Below are 20,756 nucleotides of genomic sequence, written 5' to 3'. Positions count from 1 at the left end.
TAATGCAACGAACTACTAAGTTGTGTTTATACAGAAGAAGTGCAAATTTACATTTTCGCGGCGTTTGTTGACAGCAAAGCAACAATGACAACGACAAATGCGACAACTCGCGGGCTTAGTGGGAGACCGAGAGATGGAAGGGTGAAAAAGATAATAGTAGAGATTATTTTCCTTTTGTTCCGTTGCAAAAAATGAGACGATTTTAGTTAATTTTATTATTTATATGACCTTTTTTTCGACATTTTTGTCATTGTTGCACTTAACAATTATTTTTAGCACTTCCTGTGCGAAATTCTAACCGCAGGGACAACAAAAACAGCTCGCAAGCGTCCAAAAGAGACATGGAAAGTGAAAGAGAGCGAGAGAGAGAGAGATAGAGGGCGACAGTTGGCCAACTATGCACTTCCTGTCGTTGTCTTCTATTCCTTTCGCACCCCACTGTCTAAGCTGGCCAACACTTCAGTGAGGATTTTCCGAAACCCGAAACGTTGTTGTTAACATTTCCGTTGCTTGCAAAGGCATTCTCGATTGTTGTTGTTGTTGTTGTCGTTGGTGCCCACATAATTCGCATGGCTAACAACTGCACAAGAAGAATTTGCTGCGAAATTATTATGAAACATTTACAATTTGCACATGGCAAAGCGCTTCACATTTTCATTCATATTTTTTGCTCTCTTTCTCAAAATGCACTTAAAAATCAAGTTGAAGTTTTTGCATTGTTCTGCGTGTGGCTGCTGTGTGTGTGTGTGAGTGTGTGAGTGTGCGGTTGTCAAAATGTTTATTGCGAATGTCTAGAGCCAAATGAAAACGAGGTGCTGCAGTTGGAGAGAGAGAGTGCACTTGCTTTATGTGTTAGCACACAAAAGTATGCAGCATAAACCTATTTCCTTCGACCCAATTCCGTAGATGCAGCTAAAATAAATTACGTTGCTTACTTTTAGACGCGTGCTTAAATTGCTGATGGTTAATAACTGAAATATTGCATTTAGATTTTTCTGTATATTCTATTCTTATATTATATTTTGTTTAATTAATTATAATGAATTTATTTATTTATTTATCTATTAATTCCTTATTATGTATTATTAAATACAGGATTCAGATTTGCTATACTCATTTTCCTTTGAATTACTTCTTTACTACTAATACAAATGTTCAAAGCATACTTTTAGGAGCTTTGCAAATTACCTGACGAATTGTGAACGGTCAACAGATAACTAGATAATTAAAAACTGAATCTAAAAAGAACGATATAAAATAATTACACAACAAGGTGAGGCATTTGAGTGCACATTATTCAAATAAGATAGTTTTAATTGACTGTCAGCAGGAAAGTTGCAATAAAAGTTTTGTTAGAAATTCTTTTCAGCGTTGTCCAACTTATTACTGGTCGGTATCTAGTTAGATGGCGTTATAAACTGGCAAGTTTATTGTCGAATCTTAAGTGCATCAGTTAATGACAATAAAAGTTGTGCCGAGTGCAGTGCAGTGCTTAAAGCAATTAAATAAACAGCTTGTGAGCATCATCTCATTGATTAGGTGAGTAATCTGTGGGCGCAACACAAATGAGAGAATCCCACGCATAAATCTCGCAAGTGAAACTCATTAAACTTATCACTTAATGCTGAAAACCAAATGGCAAAAGTCATAAAAAATATACAACAATAAACATTACTCATAAGCCTTGGAGCCGGACAACAACAATGCCCCGTTGCATGTGTGGACAATTAAAAAAAAGAAGGAAACCAACGGAAAGAAAGGACAAAATGGCAGTTAAATTTGAAATGGGCTCATGCACATGTGTGTGAGTGTGTGCAAATGTGAGAGCGCGAGTGTGAGTGTGTGTGTGTGCAAAGCCAAGACCAACAACAAAGATAAACAGCGACTAAACAGGGACTAAAAACAAAGCCAAACAAACCGAAGAACCGCAAACCGAGACAACACCAGGAAAGGGGAGAAGGAGAGTGGGGAGAGGGGAAAACGCACAAACTTGCGCCTGGTACATAAAATCTACGCGCGGCCTCAAATTAATACGAATTTATGACAATTTCAAATGCATTTTCAACGTCCGCCCCATTCCAGAGATCATAAAAATTTTTATGCCAAAAAACACGCGCGAATTTTCCTTTAGCCAAACATTTTTATGTGCTGCCTGCCACGCCTCTAAAATATCTATACATGTGAGTGTGAGTGAGTGTGAGTGTGAGTGCTTGCCATGTGTTTGATTCGGAGTTTCGTCTTCTTGTTTGACCATTTTTATGACCCGCACGAATCTGCCCAAGCAGCAGCCCATTTTGTAGGCTTTGTCTTACGAGCTTCCGTTTTCCCCCTTCCCCCTTCCCCCTCTCACTTATTCTTATAATTTTTATGACTACTGACAATGCCATTTCCATTTCCATTTACCCGGCACGTTTCAAGACTGAGACTGAAGCTGCCTCGGCGACTGCGACTTTATGCACTTTATGCACAATATACATAAATAAATTCGCATTAAATTTGTACTCTTTTAGAGTTTTATCCTCCCTTTCCTCTCTCCACATTTGTGACACGCAACAGCAGAAACATTTGCGTAGCTCATAAATACTTTTAATGATCTGAACGTTTTGATTTTTGTTTGGTTTTTTATTAATTTGTCACAGCTTGTCAGTAAATGGGAAATGCCACTTGGAAATGTCTGCCTAATTTGTTGGGTACTTATTTATAAGACCAAATATAAATGTTAATTGGCGGGTTAAACATTTCAAATGCGAGTAAAGGATTGTATTTGGATAAATATATGGCGAACATAAACACAAAGCTGTTAAATGCAAATAACACTTGTTGAGAATTCTGCTCATAATATTCGGTAATTAATGAGGATTAGTTGAATTTTATATTTTAAATTTTACAATTACTTTTGTCACAAATTTAAAGGGCTAAAAATTATTTGTCAGCTGTCGAAAACATTTGCAGCACATTTTTTACTGCACAACATTTTTCTTTGCTTTGCAAAGTTGGCAAATGACAGGATTTTAATAGAAGCGCGTTCACTGATTTTCTACTAACTAAAAAAATTGCAAAAAAATACATATTATAGAGAAGTGAAGCGAAGAGGGGAGGAGAGAGGGGAAGAGGGGTAAACTGGGCAAAAGTTGTCAGTCAAAAGCAGTAAAAACATTTTGCTGCACATTTTCTATCTGGCCAAGGAAATTTTCGAGCTCAACTTGTTTTTGCCGATTATCGACGGGACAGTGGAACCGCGGTAGAGTGGCATCGATGCGTGAGGTGGGGAGGGGAGCGGTGTGGAGGAGACTATTTTAGTGTCTTATGCTCGCAATTTTCGCCTCGAATGTCAATTGATGCGCATTTCGTGATAATTTTCTTGTTTTCCGCATTAGTGCGTCGCCTACAAAGAATGAAAAAAGACATCGAGGGATGGCGAGAGAGGGGAAGAGGAAGTTGAAGTCTATTGCTTGTCCAACCCATTCAAACTCAAATGGAATTTATTTTTATTTTCCTTTTTTTTTGGGATGTTCGAAAAGTGTTTTGCATTAAGAGTTTAAATTGAAATTCAATAGTTCCGATTCAAATGAATTTGATTGAAATTGCAGAACATTTTGCAATGCAAGTTTATTTGAATTGTTCATTAAAGTATATTAAAAAACGTATTTAATTTGTGTTAAATGATAAAACAAAAGTAATCTTAATTTAAATATAATAATAGCAATGCTATGAAAAAAAGCTTGTTAACTTTTTGTGTTATTTGTTAATTTGATGTGGAAAACGATTTTGCATGAACGTCATCTGTAAAGTTTTGTAATCCATTCTGCGAAGTAATCTGAGAGAGAGAGAGAGAGAGAGTTGAATATCATTTGGCTGGAGACAGGAGAAGTGAAAATTCAAGTGCATAAACTGTGCACAATTCAATTATAAAAGTTAATTTCGAAGTCGCCTCGCAACTTGCAGATAGACTTTAAAAGTCACAAAACTTCGTTTGGTGCTGTCAAAAGTCGAGACAGACAAGCGTCAAAACAAAACAGAGTAACACCAACAAAAAACAAACAGCGCACAACAAAATAACAGAGAAAAAGAGAAGGGTATATACAGAAATAGAAAGAGAGAGAGAGAGTCAGAGTTGGGAAAAGAGAAATAGAGTCAGTGAGATGGATGCAGAAATTGGCATACAAAGAATAATTTAGTTTTGGCAGCCGCAACTAATTGAAAGGTATTTGTTTAGCGAGTGCAGTTGGCTGCCTTCTGCGTGGAAATGAAATTAGAAGCAGACAGACAGCGGGAGAAGGCATCAAAGCCGCAAAAGTCGCATGCACAGAGTGCGAAAGAGACATCGAAAGATAGAGAGAGAAAGAGAGTCTGAGCTGCCTCGCAAAACTTGTCGTGTGTGTTTGCGTCGCGGCAATTTTCGCATATTTGTTTTGCTAATTGGATTAATTTTGTGAAAATATTGAAGTTAAGTTTGTTGTTGATAAATTGTCTTTGACTTTAATTATCTTGATGCGCTCATAAAGCGTGGCACAAACAAAAGCGTATTTATGAGCTAAAGCGATTACACACAAGTCGATGCGCTCAAAAGTAGGCAACGATTTTATTAAAGTAGAGATAAGTTGCGCATGCGCAATGTGGAACAGACAGCTTCAAAGCAATTAAGAGGGAAGCTATGAAAAAGGAACGTTTGATTGTAATGAAGAAGGAATATATAATAAATATATTTTAGGAAGCAATAAGTAGGAAGAAGTTTAATTTATTATCAACTTCATATTTAGGGCGGAGAGGATAAAGGAATTTTTACGAATGCGCAGAGTAATGAACTCACCAATCTAATGTAATGAATAAAGTTGAGGTGCTGAAATATTAGGAAGGAAAAAGAGAGATTAATTTTAATTTATTTCTAATTTTATGTTTAGGGCGAGAGCGAAAAATGCATGGCTAGAAATGAGTGATTAATGAGTCCTCCAAATTGAAGTAGTGAATAAAGTTTAATTGAACAAATATTAGAACTAGTATTTAAGTAAAATATTAGCTTAAAGCAGAGCAAACTAAAGTGTTCACATTACATATTCCAAAACAATGTAAGCAGCACTTTAATTGATGCATACTCGTATGTACTTAAGTGTGAAAAGGAGCTGCGACATGTTCGTGTATTCAATGCGCTGGTCTTTTGTCCAGCTGATTTCATTCACTTCGATCGCTTATCAATGCACAAAACACGTGGCAAAACAAAGCAAAACAAGCATTCAACAAATTGTTATCACGACTTTTCGGTAGGGGGGAACAAAATGTCGAGGACATTAATTAGCCAATGCGCCGATGCGACACAGCGATAAACAACAAACATTCATTGTCTGAGCTACTGACTCTCGCTAACTGGCACAGTTTGTACCCCTTTCCCCTCTCCCTTTCACACACTCACTCCCCCTCTCTCGCTCTGTCAGTTCGTTAGTACAACTTGTTTGCCTCGCTCAACTCACAACTCACAACTCGCATCTCGCACATTTTCAGTTTCAATTGAACTTTTGTCTCGTTGGCAATTTTTCGCAGCTTGGTTTTTGTCGCGTCTCGTTAAATGCGTTGAAATGCAGTCGAAATTGCAGTTGTTTGTGGCCGAGAGGGAGGGGCGGATAAGAGGGAGCACTATTTGTTTGGGGTCGAAGGGGGGAGGAAGAGAGAGGGAGAGATGTGCGTGGTCTCGTGAAACTGATGCGTTAATTTGATAAAGCAGCTTTAGGGCACTTTTGTGCATGGAGCATCCAAGCAAGGATTGCTTTCTATTACAAAACTCGCAGCGCTAATTAGAGAACTGCATGAAGGAGAGATAAAGAGGGAGATAGTTAAACGAAGAGGGAGGAAAGGGGTATGTGTATGTTGTGGGTGCGGAATATCTGCAGTGATGCCTTCGATATTTGCTCTCTAATGGGGTTTCGAGGTTTGCAATGTGGTTTTCACAGTGGTTTCTGCGGCTTTGACCAAACTTTGGTGCTTCGATATAGACTGAAGATATTTGGATTAGATGATAGCATGTGTATTGTTGCCATTATCCCACTTGAACAAACAATTGCTCTACTATTTATTCAGCTTATAGAATAATGTGGCAAACAACTTAAAGTCCACATCAATATTTACGACTTAAATTAATTAACGATTGTGGATATACATGATTTATGGATTAGTTCATTGAAAATGTGAAGATTAATATTTAAAATTACTTGCCTAACATATGAAGTTTTTTGCATTTGTGAATTTAGGTAAGCAATAATTCATAATTTCATTTCAGTACAAAATGGTTTATAGAAGATAAACAGATTTACACTAATATATTACAATTCAATTTGCTCTTATAATATTGCTTTCAGTTAATAAATGTTGAAGGTTGATAAAAATTATAAGGAATTTTGGTTTTATTTATAACAAGATCAAAGTTTTCCTAAATTGTCAAAAGAGTTTTTTTTAGGTTTAAATTGCAATTTATAAAAAATATGATAAGATATGTCTAAAATTCAAACTTTCTTATGACAATTAATAATAAAAGAAGTTTTAAGTTTTATCATATTTTTTCTTGAGAAATTTAATGTGCATGATTGATAAATTTGATAGAGAATTAAAAAACCTTACAAACAGTTGTGTATTATATTTGCAAACAAGTGTTTTATTAATAAATATTTTTAAGACTTTAATATCTTCTAGTAGTTTAAATGAGGTCGACTAAAGCTCGAACTTTCAGTGTTTTTTTTACTCTACTTTATCTTTTTATAATATAAAACTAAACAAGCACTTTTAAAGTAGAAAACGTTGCAGTTTGTTCGACGTTTTGTGGAGTTTCTTTTGTGTTTTGCTTTTTTAATTAATATTTGCATGCGGTGCATTTTATAAGCTTCGTTGGCTTAGTTTTTATATTGTCTATTATGTATAGCATGTAGAGAGTAGATTGTCTGTGTAGTTGGCTGCTGACGTCCAAAGTAGTGCAGCGTTGTGTATGCATAGCAAAGAAAATTCTAACCGCATTTCCGCGACTTGATTCCATTAAACGACCTTTTTCTCTTTTAATCAAGTTTCATAGGCAACAAGATGAAAAGAGAGAGAGAGATTTCTCATATGCGAGAAAGTGCAGTGGCAAAAGTTGAATATTAAATTGTATTAGATTTCATAAGCTGCAGCTTAGGTTGAACATTAAATGTGAAGAAAATAAAAATGGGGAGAAATAAAGAATAAATCAAATATGTAAAGCTCACAAAACACAAAGGCGAGCGAGCGAGCAGTCAGACAACAACTGTAAATGCCTTGTAATAACTGAAAGTCAGTTTTTATTACAGCAACAGCAGTCAGTGATGTTATAAGGAGAGGGAAGGGAAGGTAACTGCATTAAAAATTACATATGAAAAAGAATGCGAAACATAAATAGAAATAGCAAGAAAATACGATGACGAGTATTTGCGAGTGTGTAAAGCAGCAATCGCTAACAACAAACGCAAATAAAAATGGCATTATGTTGGAGGCGTTAGACGCCCAAAGGGGGCGTGGCAAGCTGGCGTCTTGACATAGGCTAAAAAAAAAAATATAACATACATATATTTCTATAATAAATAAATGGAAAGAAACTCTTGGAACTCTTGGGGCACTCGTGAGAGTTTATTGCGGAGTGACAAGAGGCAAGAGGCACGAGGCAAGAGGAATCTCGCGAGTCGGGCAGCCAAATGCGTATGCGACTCCTACGGAAAATTGTGGAAATGCCAGGCAATGGCAGTGCAAGTAATAAATATAAAGATTTGCAAAGCGGAAAATTGTGCGCTTTTTTTCGGGGGTTCCGCCTACTCCCCACTCTTTTACTCCCTCTCCCACTCCGACTCCAACTCCCACTTCAACTCTCACTTACTTGCAGTGCCACTCAGCAAAACACTGAGAGAAATGATGCAGCTGGTTGAAGGACCTCACAAAATATATTTAGAATATTAAAAACTTCATTTTTATTGCATTACAAATGCTTTCGTTGATATTTGCTATTCACATTTCGAGGAAATTCACATTATATAATACAATTATTCAATTTTTAAATTTTAAGTATTAGAAACTTATATATTATTTAGTTAAAAATTATTCCTTTGAATAATATTATTTTTGAAAATTTAACTTTTATTAAATTTACTTTATTTTTTAGTTTTAAGAACTCAATAACATATTTAGACTTACTATTATAATTATTCTATTTTATTGTTAATCTTTCCTGTAAAATACTTTCAATTGTATGTACCAAATTGCTTTCCTAATATAAAAATATTTTGCACAATCTTAGTTCAATTTACTATATTTCTAAATTTTTGATGCTTTTTTTCTCCTAGTGCATTTTGTTCTTCGAACTGCCAAAAAAAAGCAGAAATATATGACGCATTGTCGTATTGTTTTTTTTTTTCAACAAGCAAATAAATATTAAGAATACAAAGAAAAAAATGAAAAAGAATTCAAGAAATGTGCAAAAAGTTGTATAAATCTGCAATGGAAGTCAACAAAAAAATGCGACGATGGGCGTGTGCCAAAGGAATTTATAGTGGCAGCATACGCGGCGTATGCGCAACATGCGAGATGCATTGTGATGCCTTCTGTGTGCGTATGTGTGTGTGTGTGTGCATGCAAAATTATTGCGTTTGTAAGCGTATTTCCGCTCTTATGACACGCAGACGGTGCGGGTGACAGACCAAGGGTGGAGAGGGGGAGCAAACTTCGAAGGGGGAGGAGGAGAAGGATGCACAAATCTCAACGGGGGCGTTCGCCGTTTTGTGTTTATAGAAATTGCAACACAGGCGAGACGGAACGTCGATGACGTTGCCGATGCCGATGCCGATGGAGGCGACGACATTGTCTTTACTTATCGACAAACGAGGACAATATATATTCTCTGCTAAGATACTTATGATAGCAATAATGACGATGAGGCTATGCTGGCAATGCAGATGATGACGTTGATGATGTTGAAGTGATCATCATCATCATCTTCAGCTACAATGCCGGCGCCCCACGACGACTTTGTTGCCGTTTCTGACCTCCGTCTCAGACTCATTCTCCTCCTCTCCCACTCCTTTCTCTATCTCTCTCTCTCCTGTCTCTTTTCCCTTTCTACTGCTTCATCTCCGTCTCTCGTCTCCGACAATTGCTATTATTGCTCAAGTGTAATGCCAACAATAAAGTAGCTGTTCATATCTACGCCATTTGCCATGCAATATTGTTTAAGCACACGGAGTCAGCTGAAGGCGAGACAGAACGAAAAGAGAAACGAACGAGAGAGAGAGAGAGAGAGAGAGAGAGAGAGAGAGAGAGATGAGAGTTGTAGAAGCAGTTGGCAATTTAAATGCGCATTAAAAGTATAAATAAAATGTTGAGCCTGGCAGCAACTCTCCTCCAAAGCCTTTTGTGCTTTCCCAGCGTAGGCATCCGAAATGGGGGAGGAAAAAGAAGAAGGAGGGAAAAGGGAAGACGCTGCTTCTTCTCCATCATCCAAGCACACATTGCATTTCGAATTAATCATGAGCCTAGAAATGTGCAATAAAATATTTAAGCGCTATTGTAAAAGTGGGCTACGAGTCGGATGGGTGAGATTTTCGTTTCGAGCTTTTGAAGATGGAAATGGTAAATATTCTTTGTATTCCAAACTTAAAATTTAAAGTACGAGTATATATTCTATATATTTTTATATCTATATCTATAATATGTGAACAAGATTTATAAGTATCAATTTGTGTTTGACTAGAACTGAGTTAAAAAAAAATTGTATATCCAAATTTGCGGTGGGGTCAGAAATTTGATCTGATTTGATGTAGAAAAGGCATTTATTTTTCATTTCGGTAAAACAAACTTACTCGCTTTGTAAACAGAAACTTCGGTTTTCGTGAATGTGAAAACCGCAGCCACGCTGAAAAAACTGTAATGTTATGATATAGGAATTTATATTCTATATTTAATATATTCTATTTATACTTTATCTATATTTATCTACTTTCCTTAACTACTTTACGAATTATTATATTTAATTATCAATGAGTTAAAGTTAATTAAAATAGTGGTATAATATAAATATTTATATATTCTGTTTGATATATTTTATATATTCTATATTCTCAAAATATTATATATCTATTTATCAATTTTCTGCAATTACTTTGGCATCAAATCATGTCCATCTAAAACTAAGTTATATCTAGATATGTTTCCTATTCTATAAAATCGTTATTTTTTATATGTTCTTTGTATTTTCTATATATTCCATTATATTCTATATATACTTTTATCTATTCTATTCAATTACTTTAACCATCAATTAATGTCCAACTAAAATAACTTGAAATAAAGGTTCATAAATTGTATTACATTTTTGGCGTTTGGCAACTGCTAATGCAATGTGAGAGAGACCAATTTGTGTTACGTTTTTGTGTGTCTGTGTGTGTGTGTGTGTGGAAATTCTGTAGCAACACCTCGGAGAGAGGCAGTAACCGCAGAGAATTTGCAAAATCAATGAAATGTTTGACAAAATACCAAAAAGCCACGCAACGAGCGTCGGCAGCAGTGAAAAGACAACAACAGACTTTTAAGAGTGTTAAATATTTGTATAGATGGAGTAGAAGTATTTGATAGTATCTGAATGTGCATAAGTATTTTGTTGTATGCATTTTGCGGTTACTTCTGCATCACTAAAACTAATAAATTTCGAGTTCATTTATTAAAGTTGCTGTAAAGTTGCCATCAAAAGTCTAATCATACCGGATTTGTGGTTATCTATGGCCATGGCTTACATGTGTTTGTTGCCTGCCCTCTGAATCAGCTTCTGCGTCTGCTTCTATTTCGTTGCGTTGTGTTTTCAGTATCAGATACAAAAACTCACTCAACAGAGCCAGCACAACATAACATAAATAAACAAAATGCCACAAAGTGTGGCAACCAAAGGGACGTGTGTCGAGTGGAGCAAGGTGAAGGGGAAGGGAAAGGGGAGGTAATGTTTGCCTTTGTACTGCAGCAGAAACATCAACTCTCTACATCTCAGAGTGTGTGTATTTGTTGTAGCCAGCCATGAGCTGGCATTCAATAACATGTCAATATGGATATGTAATTTGGCCATTTACTGTACAATTTTCGAGATAAATATGAACGAACAACATCTCTGGGCGGGAGCTCTTCACAAAATTACAACATTAAAAGCGTCGGCTAATTGCAATAGACACAGAAAAGTGTTGAACTTGAAGCGAATTTTTCGAATATTTCATTCATTCACTCACTGACTGACTGCATCAACATGAATGATATTCATATGTTTGTTGATTTTGCGAGTGCATTCCAATAGGTTTATTTTCGAATTGCGATTTATTTATTTTGCTTTACATATGTGTGGATTCAAAGCCCAAAATGGAAATTTTACTGAACTTCCATTTTGCATTTTATTACAACGCAAATGTGAATATCAAATTTCTCAATTATTCCGCAAAAACACGCCTGCCAAATTTTGTATTTTTTTGTTGCAAAATACTTTTGCTAGCACTAATGAGCAACAAGATTGAGTCTCGAGCTGTGAACGAGAATTTAAATTACGACTGCTGCAGAAATTAAATTTTCCATGTAATATTTTTGTGTAGAAATCATAAAGCATAAACTGTGACATTGTGTGACCACCAAGAACACAAACTAATCATCTTGGCCATGTTCGGGTCAAGCAACTAATAGCAATTAATCAACTGAATTTCATTTAAGCTTACTTTGTTGGTTTCGCACGAGCATAAAATGCTAACAAAGTTGTTTGACTTTACGGTGTCGTCGACGTTGTCGTCGTCGTCGCCGTCGTCGTCGTCGTCATAAATGCCATTACGGCACACACGTTCCGCCAATTCTAAAGCCAAAGCCAAGCCCCTGTTATTCCGCCTCTCTTCACCAATTTCACCTGCACTCTAACTAATGCAATAGAAGCAAACTGCAACGCTTATGTGTGTGTGTGTGTTGTTGCCAACCTGGCTGCACTTTTTCTTTTCCTTTTTTCTTCCTTTGTTGTGTATTAATTTCATAATGTAATTTTTATTGCTTAGCGCAACATTTAGCAGCAGCAGCAGCAGCAGCAGCAGCAACAGCAATGGCAACGGCAGCAGGACAACCCTCTAATGTTGCTTTTGCTGCTGCTCGTCGATACGCCTCAAGAGCTGGTCATAAAAACTGAGCCCCAATTGAATTTATGACCAAGGCAAATTGCCAACCATTTTCCACTACTTTTATGCACTTTTCTCTGAAATTTAATAAAAGCATCCAAGCTTTTAAATGCGATATTAGCAGAGCACACAGAATGCAAAGCCATAGATATTTGATTTAAAAAATGTAGCATACTTTTTGGGGCAATATTGTACACTACACAAAATGCATGAAGTAAAAGCCTAAATCTAATTTTTGTTACTCGAATTTGATTGCCGTGTACCATAAAATTTGAATTACGATTTTATTTTTTTATATCTCATAAGTACAATTTAATATTAGGTGATTCTTTTTATATTTTTTTGTCTTAAAAGACTAAATTACACTTCTATTACTCGTATTTGATTATTCTATGCTCACCAAAGTGTTAAAGTTTTTGCTTAGAAATTCAGTTGTTAATTGTCATGCATAATACATTCAAAGCAGCAAACCTTTTCAATTGTATTGCAAAGTATATCATGTGTGAAACTGTTTTCGTAATTCGTAATTAAAATGCAAGTTAAATGCGGTTATAGCGACTTTCAAGGGACCGTCGCACAGTGGTTGGACTTGTATGAAGCCGCGGCCAAAAATACTTTCCGTTGAGATATCGTTATGAAATTTTCCCCAAAAATTTAAAAAAATATTTTGAATATATAGTAAAAAAATTGGATACATCGGAGGACTATATCCTATAGCTCCCATATAACCTTATTATGGCATATATGCCGATTGTGCGCCAAAATTCTTCCGGTGGAGTTACAGTGCTAAAATTTGATATTAGAATCCAAGATATACTATATATATTCTATATATATATTATATTTAAATTATATTGCTGCTGCTTTCTTCTACCAAACTAGTTACTCTTCGAGTTTTTTCTTCATTCGTGCCCACTTCTGTACACCAAAGATCAAAGATGTACATGCGTGAAAAATCCAAAAATCTATAAAAAATATTTTAAACACACTGTAAAAAAATCGTATCATATAGCTTCCATACGGCTCAGATTTTTTAATGTAGATTGGGCGCATGTTATCGGTATTGATTCCTTTTCATTCAACCAATCAGATTGATATTGGAGAATTGAAGATTTCATGCGTTTGTAATTAACCCAAAACGTTATAATCCTCTTACAAACGTATTCAATTCGCTTTGACACTTCACTCTTATCAACAATATAGCCGTTTTTAATAATATTTGCTTCTATAACTTCAATCAATTTTGTTCGCCTTTCAACGGCGCTACCTTCTTCGCTGCACCATACATTAAAAACATATAAACGTGAGAATACATACTTATAAGAAGAACCTATTAAAGTTTAAACCAAGGGAATAAACAAAAAATAAATCAAAACTATTAATAAATGAAAAACTATTAATAAACACTAACTCAAAAGACGAAGACAGGGCAACAGCACAACAAGCACACGAGCGAAAACAAATTTTTTTAGTGCAAAACTGACCCTGAAAATGTTAAGACGGTGTTAGAATTTTTACGATTGTAAGCACATCGGCACTTTTCGGCAAAAAAAATTTACACATTTATTACCTTTAGAGCCAGACAAACACATTAATATACAATTTAACTGTGGCATTTAGTGGCGTCACTACTAAAACCTTAGCTAAACATAAAAAAAGACGTTCAAAATATAGACAAAAAAACATGTATTATTTCAAATTAATATAACAAGAAGAGTTTAACAAGTACGTTTTTTTATAATATCTCAAATTTTAGAAAATACCTTCAACTTCAAAACCCATTATAAATATTTAAAATTTGGACACGTAATAAATGAACTGACCACTTCAAAGTTCGGTTTTGTTGTGAAAAAATTCGCGATGCGCGCAATCTGTGCTGTGCAAATGACTAAATGTTCGCAACTTCAATTCTGTTTTTAGAAAGAACCGTTAGATATCCAGAAAAATCTAGTTTGCCATGAAAAAGGTTGGACAATTTAGAAACGATTTGTTTACTTTTCGTACATTTTTGTTGTTATGACTTTTTTTATTTTTGGCCTATGGACGCAACCACTGTGCGTCGTTATATCCGGAACACCTACTAATAATTACAGTAGTAGTTATGATTCCTGAAAATTTGGTTGCGATCAGAGAAAAATTGTGGAAGTTATTAAAGAAATACTTTTGTATGGGCAAAAACGCCTACTTACTAGGGGTCTTAGTTGCTTTGGCCGACAATCTGGCAGATTGTGCCGTCTATGGTATATTTAGAATGGTGATATACCAAACATACCATTAGGTATATTTTTAGTATTTTTAGTATTTTTGGTATTTTTTGAAAATGATACCGCAATATTTTGCCTTTATTAAAAATGAGTAGCGGGTATCTCACAGTCGAGCACACTCGACTGTAACTTTCTTATTTGTTTTTTTTTTATTTTTTATGTTCTTTGAATGATCAGCTTAAAAGGATGCAATATTTCGTTTGTGTGGCATAATTGCAGGTTTGTTTACATAAATTAAAAACGTAAACAGTAAATTTTACTTATTTGCCTGTTGCAATTCTCAAGTGGTTCTAGATTTTTTTTTGTAAGGCTGATCCATCAGCCGGCATAGAGCTCAAGGAAATTTGTATTGTTTCTTACTCTTGTAGAAAATATACAAGACCCGAAACGCTTGCAAAGCCAACAAACTGATACAGAACGGGGTTCTGTTGGGGTTCTTTTGGCTTTGCAAGCGTTTTTGCAGTCTTGTGTTCGGTTTGGTGCAAAGAGCGGACCGAGAATCTGTGGCATCTCCTCCAGCTACTGATTAGAGCTGGAAAAACCTTGATGTAACATCGATAATATAGATGTTGCCAAAAATGTTGCAACATCGACATTCGTCACTTGCAACCGGGTAAAAGAGGAAGCATCAACGCGTGGTAAGGTAAGTGAAGATTAATTTGAATATTATTAACAAAAACTAATCTATTGTTATCTTTCATTTTAATAGAGTAATTGGTGGTGTTGGTGGGCATCGTAGGAGAATTATGGACACATTTTTTGAAAGTAAGTTTAATGAAACTGTTGTAAAATGAACATTTGTATATATACATATGTATGCATGCAGGCATCTATACATCTTTATTTGCATTTATATGCATAGCATTTTTATAAACGTTGTAAATATTTATACATACATCTATTAGGACAGTTCATAAATTAACATTTTTTTTATTACAGGAACATGGAATGTGTTTCTATTGTCACCATCGGCGTTTTCGGAACCACTGGAGTACGAAATAGTGCATACTTTTAAGGCTGATCGTTCAAAGAACATAAAAAATCAAGAAATCGGGAAATTTTTGAAACGTAGCAGCTTTATTGATTTATTTATTGATGGAATATTTAAATTAGAAATAAATATTATATATTATTATATTATTAATGGAATACACAACTTTAACCGTAATTTTTAGACTTAGAATTGTTTAAAAGAAAATGTGCTCGACTGTGAGATTCTAACTAGTGCGCAAAGTTTCGATAGATTAATAAAAGTGTCTTCCCATTTTGAACTTGAATATTAAATATATGTTTTGAATACACACTCATAAAATATGACGATCGATATATTTATGTTGACAAGAAAAATTGCTGAATTAATATTAAATGAAAAATTAAAATATTTGAAATGCTGAAATAATATAAATGTTCGATTATATTACAGATTAAAAAGCGGCTAATAAAATGAATATTAATAAATTAAATGTCTTAAATAAAAGTAATAAAATTACTTTGCAATTAAGAACTTTCATAATAAATACAAATTTAACCAAATTCAATAACCAGTTGCTATCAAAGTTGCGTCATCTATTTGCCTTCTACATATCTTTCTAGCCAGATACATAAAATACGTGCCAAATTAAATTTTCTATTATTCGTATTTGATTACTCTATGCTCACCCAAAGTGTTAAACTTCTTGCTTCGAAATTCTCTTGTTAATTGCCATTCATAATGCATTCCAGGCAGCATAACTTTTCTATTGTAATGCAAAATACATGATGTGTAACTCGTAAATATTGCCACCAATTTCACAAGCTAGTATTTCAAATACACTCCCAATCAACTAGCAGATTTATAGCAAGTAAATTATATCCCTAAGTCCAATTGGCTTTTCTCTTCCCATTCTCTTTCTCCGTCGTGGCAATTTGTATTCATTACAGAACTCAACTGTCGTTTGACCTAATGAAAAACTGCAAATTTGCTGCAAATTACAATTAATTAATTATATGAATTTCTCTCATTTGTCTTTTGGCCTTTTCGGTCTACTGCAAATTCCAGCAGATTCTTAATAATTAAACAATTTAAATTTGTGAATTGCATTTGGAAGTCCGTTGCTTGTTTTTGCTTTGGTTCAGCATTGACTCAGTAACAATTACAAATATTACAATTGTAATTGATTCTGATGCGCTTGATGAGTTTGCCACGCCTACGAGAATGTCATGACATATTTGCATTGTTGTTCTTCTTGTTGTTTGTTTTAATCACATTAATTGAAATGTTTGGAGCTTGTTTATTCTGGCAGCTTAGCTTAGCTGCTGCTTCTCACTTCTATTTATTACTCAATTTACAGTTGTGCATAATGAATGCATTTGATTGTGTTGCCCACTGTTGTTGCACGAAATTTGCATTAAAAACGTTCTATATTATTAATTGTTAACGAGACTAGAAGATGATTGATATGCATACATAACATGATCGAAATGTCTGCTGAGCTTATGCTTATGTTTATTCAAGTGCAAACTGTGAGTCATCTATCTGAATCAAATTTGCAATTGAATTAACTATACATTATATTCAATAATTTGATGGTTCGTCAAATTTAATTTATTATTGTTGTGCTTCTTGAATATGAAATCAACAGCTGAAATACAAACAAAACATATTTACATATTTATTGTACTCTTCATCTTTAATAAGTCTAAATTTTGTTTAAAATTATATTTCTCCTCTACCTTTTTCTTATCAATTGCTTGTCAATACTTATTATATATTATAAATCTAATATTTATTGACTTGCTTATTGAATTAAGATTGTATTTTTCATAAATGTATACTTAAATTTCATTTTAAATTATATTTTTCCTTTACTATTTTTTATCGATTGCTTCTCAATACTTATTATATATTATATTAAGATTGTATTTTCCATATTTAAAAATGTATACTTAAATTTGATTTTAAATTATATTTTTCCTCTACTATTTTCTTATCGATTGCCTGCCAACACTTTAAACTTCGTCCCACGACTAACGAGTGGTGTCTGAGCACATTTTTGGGCGCTTACTAACAGCGTAATTGAATATAAATATTGCCCGATTGTCTGGGGATGGTGCTGCTGTAAGTTGGGAAGCTGAGAAGCTGGCGCTGAAATGGGAGAACGGCGCAAAACTTGGCAACTTGTTTCAGTTTGTCCATGTCGGTCTTCAGTTCACACTTCGTGTGGAGGCGGCGACGGCGACGGCGAATGTCGATGAAATTTATACGCTCTGCAGATTAATATTTAATAAATACAATAACGTTGAAAATTTCTAACCGTTTCGCCTCACTTCGAAATTAATTCCCCAGCTCAACACTCGCTCTCTCTCTCCTTCTTATGTTAGCTTGCAGTCCGTCGAGCATCGTTCGCAACCAAAGAAGTTTATGTGAAAGTCATACACAAAACTCAAATATGCACTATACACACACATCTGTGAGTGCGAGTGTGTGGTGTAGTGTGTATGGGTGAGTTTAGGGATTTCTTTATGCAAATTTGCCTTAGCAATGTTATTTTAGCCAAGGATGAAATCGCTGGGCAAGGGCAGAGCGAGAGAGAGTCAGAGAATCAGAGTCGAAGCGAAATGGTTGGGCGAGAAGAGAAGGAAACTCTGGCAAAATTGTGTTCAAAATGCATAAGAGCGTGTATTAGTGAGTACTCATAAATATTACCATATGCACATACGTCTTTCCATTGCCTTTGTCCCCTTCCCCGTGCGCTTCTCAAGTTCCTTGGGCGAAATTTAAATATGCTTTAAGTAGAGCGCACAGATTTACCGAACCATAAAAAATGCTCCGCAGAGAATCGACGATGCGTTATGATATGACTGACTCTTTCTCTTTCTCCCCTTATCCCTCTCTCTCACTCTCTGTGATACTGTTATTCTTTCTCCCAGTGGACTACTGATGGGAAAATGTGTCACGACCAATGCTCTGCTTACTGCACCGCCGAATTGAAAAACAAATGAAAAGCGTCCAGCGTGAAAACAAAAGACACACATGCCAAACACACCCACATTCTACACACATACTTGACACACACACATTTGACATACACACACAAATCACATAAAAACTGAAGTTCGCTCCTTCAATATGTTTGCGAACGAATTGTGAATAATATGCACAAGATATGACAATGCATTAGAGATTGCGATCACAACGCAACGGAAGTTTTCCGGCTTTTAAAGAAGTTCTCAAAAATCAAAATTTAAGAATATAAAGGAAAAAGAGAGAGAGAGAGAGAAAAATGCTTGCAAAAGAGATCTATTTTTATGCCTTTTTTGTTTTTTGATTTTATTTTCATTGTTTCGCTCTGCAGTGAATAGTTATTCTACTCACATTCACATTCATTTTGTCGTATTCACTTTTGTCTCTCAAATTCAACCCGCTAGCTGCACTTGCCAGTGCTCACTGTATCTTTTGTGTCAATTGCGTTAGCTTATTGTTTTTGCATTTCATTTTCATTAAAGTAGCAAGCGACTTTTCTCCATGCATTTGGCATTGCTTTTAATTCTCATTCTCTTTTCCATGTTTCGCTTGTCTCCTTTAAAATATTACCACAAACTGTCTAGGGCCAAATATTTTCGTAAAGTGCTTCTCAATGTTAATTTCTACAAATGTTTTATTTTTATAAATACTTACACGATTGGATAAACTATTGGAAAAATTTCCAGAATTTTTGGGGTTATTTTGGTATATTAAAAAAATATTACCGCTACATTTTGCCTTTATTCAAAATGGGTCTCAGAGTCGAGCACACTTGATTGTAGTTTTTTTGATTTTTTATGTTCTTTGAATGATCAGCTTAAAAGGATGCAATATTTCGTTTTTGTGGCATAATTGCAAAATTAATTACATAAATTAAAAACGTAAACAGTAAATTTTACTTATTTGCCTGTTGTAATTCTCAAGTGGTTCTAGATTTTTTTTGTAAGGCTGATCCATCAGCCGGCATAGAGCTCAAGGAAATTTGTATTGTTTCTTAATCTTGTAGAAAATATACAAGACCCGAAACGCTTGCAAAGCCAACAAACTGATACAGAACGGGGTTCTGTTGGGGTTCTTTTGGCTTTGCAAGCGTTTTTGCAGTCTTGTGTTCGGTTTGGTGCAAAGAGCGGACCGAGAATCTGAGGCATCTCCTCCAGCTACTGATTAGAGCTGGATAAACCTTGATGTAACATCGATAATATAGATGTTGCCAAAAATGTTGCAACATCGACATTCGTCACTTGCAACCGGGTAAAAGAGGAAGCATCAACGCGTGGTAAGGTAAGTGAAGATTAATTTGAATATTATTAACAAAAACTAATCTATTGTTATCTTTTATTTTAATAGAGTAATTGGTGGTGTTGGCAGGCATCGTGGGAGAATTATGGACACATTTTTTGAAAGTAAGTTTAATGAAACTGTTGTAAAATGAACATTTGTGTATATGCATGCATGCAGGCATCTATACATATATATATATATATATATACATATATTTGCGTTTATATGCATAGCATTTTTATAAACGTTATAAATATTTATACGTACAGTTCATAAATTAACATTTTTTTTATTACAGGAACATGGAATGTGTTTCTATTGTCACCATCGGCGTTTTCGGAACCACTGGAGTACGAACATAAAAAATCAAGAAAGCTGCTACGTTTCAAAAATTTCTGGATATGATGTTCTTTCCACCCAAGTTGCAAGTTATTTATTGATGGAATATTTAAATTAGAAATAAATAAATTATTAATGGAATACACAACCTTAACCCTAATTTTTAGACTTAGAATTGTTTTAAAGAAAATGTTCTCCATTGTGAGATACTAACTAGTGCGCAAAGTTTCGATAGATTAATAAAAGTGTCTTCCCATTTTGAACTTGAATATTAAATATATGTTTTGAATACACACTCATAAAATATGATATATCGATATATTTATGTTGACAAGAAAAATTGCTGAATTAAAATAAAATGAAAAGATAATGAAAATATTTGAAATGCTGAAATAATATAAATGTTCGATTATATTACAGATTAAAAAGCGGCTAATAAAATGAATATTAATAAATTAAATGTCTCAAATAAAAGTAATAAAATTACTTTGCAATTTAGAACTTTCATAATATGTAAATACAAATTTAACCAAATGCAATAACTAGTTGCAATCAAAGTTGCGTCTTCTATTTGCCTTCTACATATCTTTCTAGCCAGAATGCGAAGGAGTTGCAATAGCTGTCGCTGCTTGAGGCATGCTGTGAGTATTAAATGTTTGACTATCAAAACTTGCTGCTGCTGATTTTGTTGGGTTTTTCGCAAGT

General features: G+C 34.6%; 2 long non-coding RNA genes across 3 annotated transcripts; both read left to right on the top strand.

Annotated features, from left to right (window-relative positions):
• Positions 1-14,777: 14,777 nt before the first annotated feature.
• On the top strand, positions 14,778-20,230 carry LOC117568750 (uncharacterized). 2 transcript variants are annotated; one of them, XR_007954756.1, is made up of 3 exons: positions 14,778-15,071; positions 19,779-19,834; positions 20,011-20,230. It is a non-coding gene; the product is annotated as an uncharacterized LOC117568750 (long non-coding RNA). The 2 variants fall into 2 exon arrangements; XR_004572172.2 differs by lacking the exon at positions 14,778-15,071 and adding an exon at positions 19,422-19,712.
• On the top strand, positions 15,212-15,577 carry LOC117568751 (uncharacterized). The gene is made up of 2 exons (XR_004572173.2): positions 15,212-15,306; positions 15,368-15,577. It is a non-coding gene; the product is annotated as an uncharacterized LOC117568751 (long non-coding RNA).
• Positions 20,231-20,756: the final 526 nt, after the last annotated feature.

The sequence above is a fragment of the Drosophila albomicans genome, chromosome 3 (assembly GCF_009650485.2).
Source record: "Drosophila albomicans strain 15112-1751.03 chromosome 3, ASM965048v2, whole genome shotgun sequence".
Classification (NCBI taxonomy): domain Eukaryota; kingdom Metazoa; phylum Arthropoda; class Insecta; order Diptera; family Drosophilidae; genus Drosophila; species Drosophila albomicans.
Note: the sequence above shows the minus strand (reverse complement) of the source record. Positions and strands in the feature narration are given on the sequence as shown.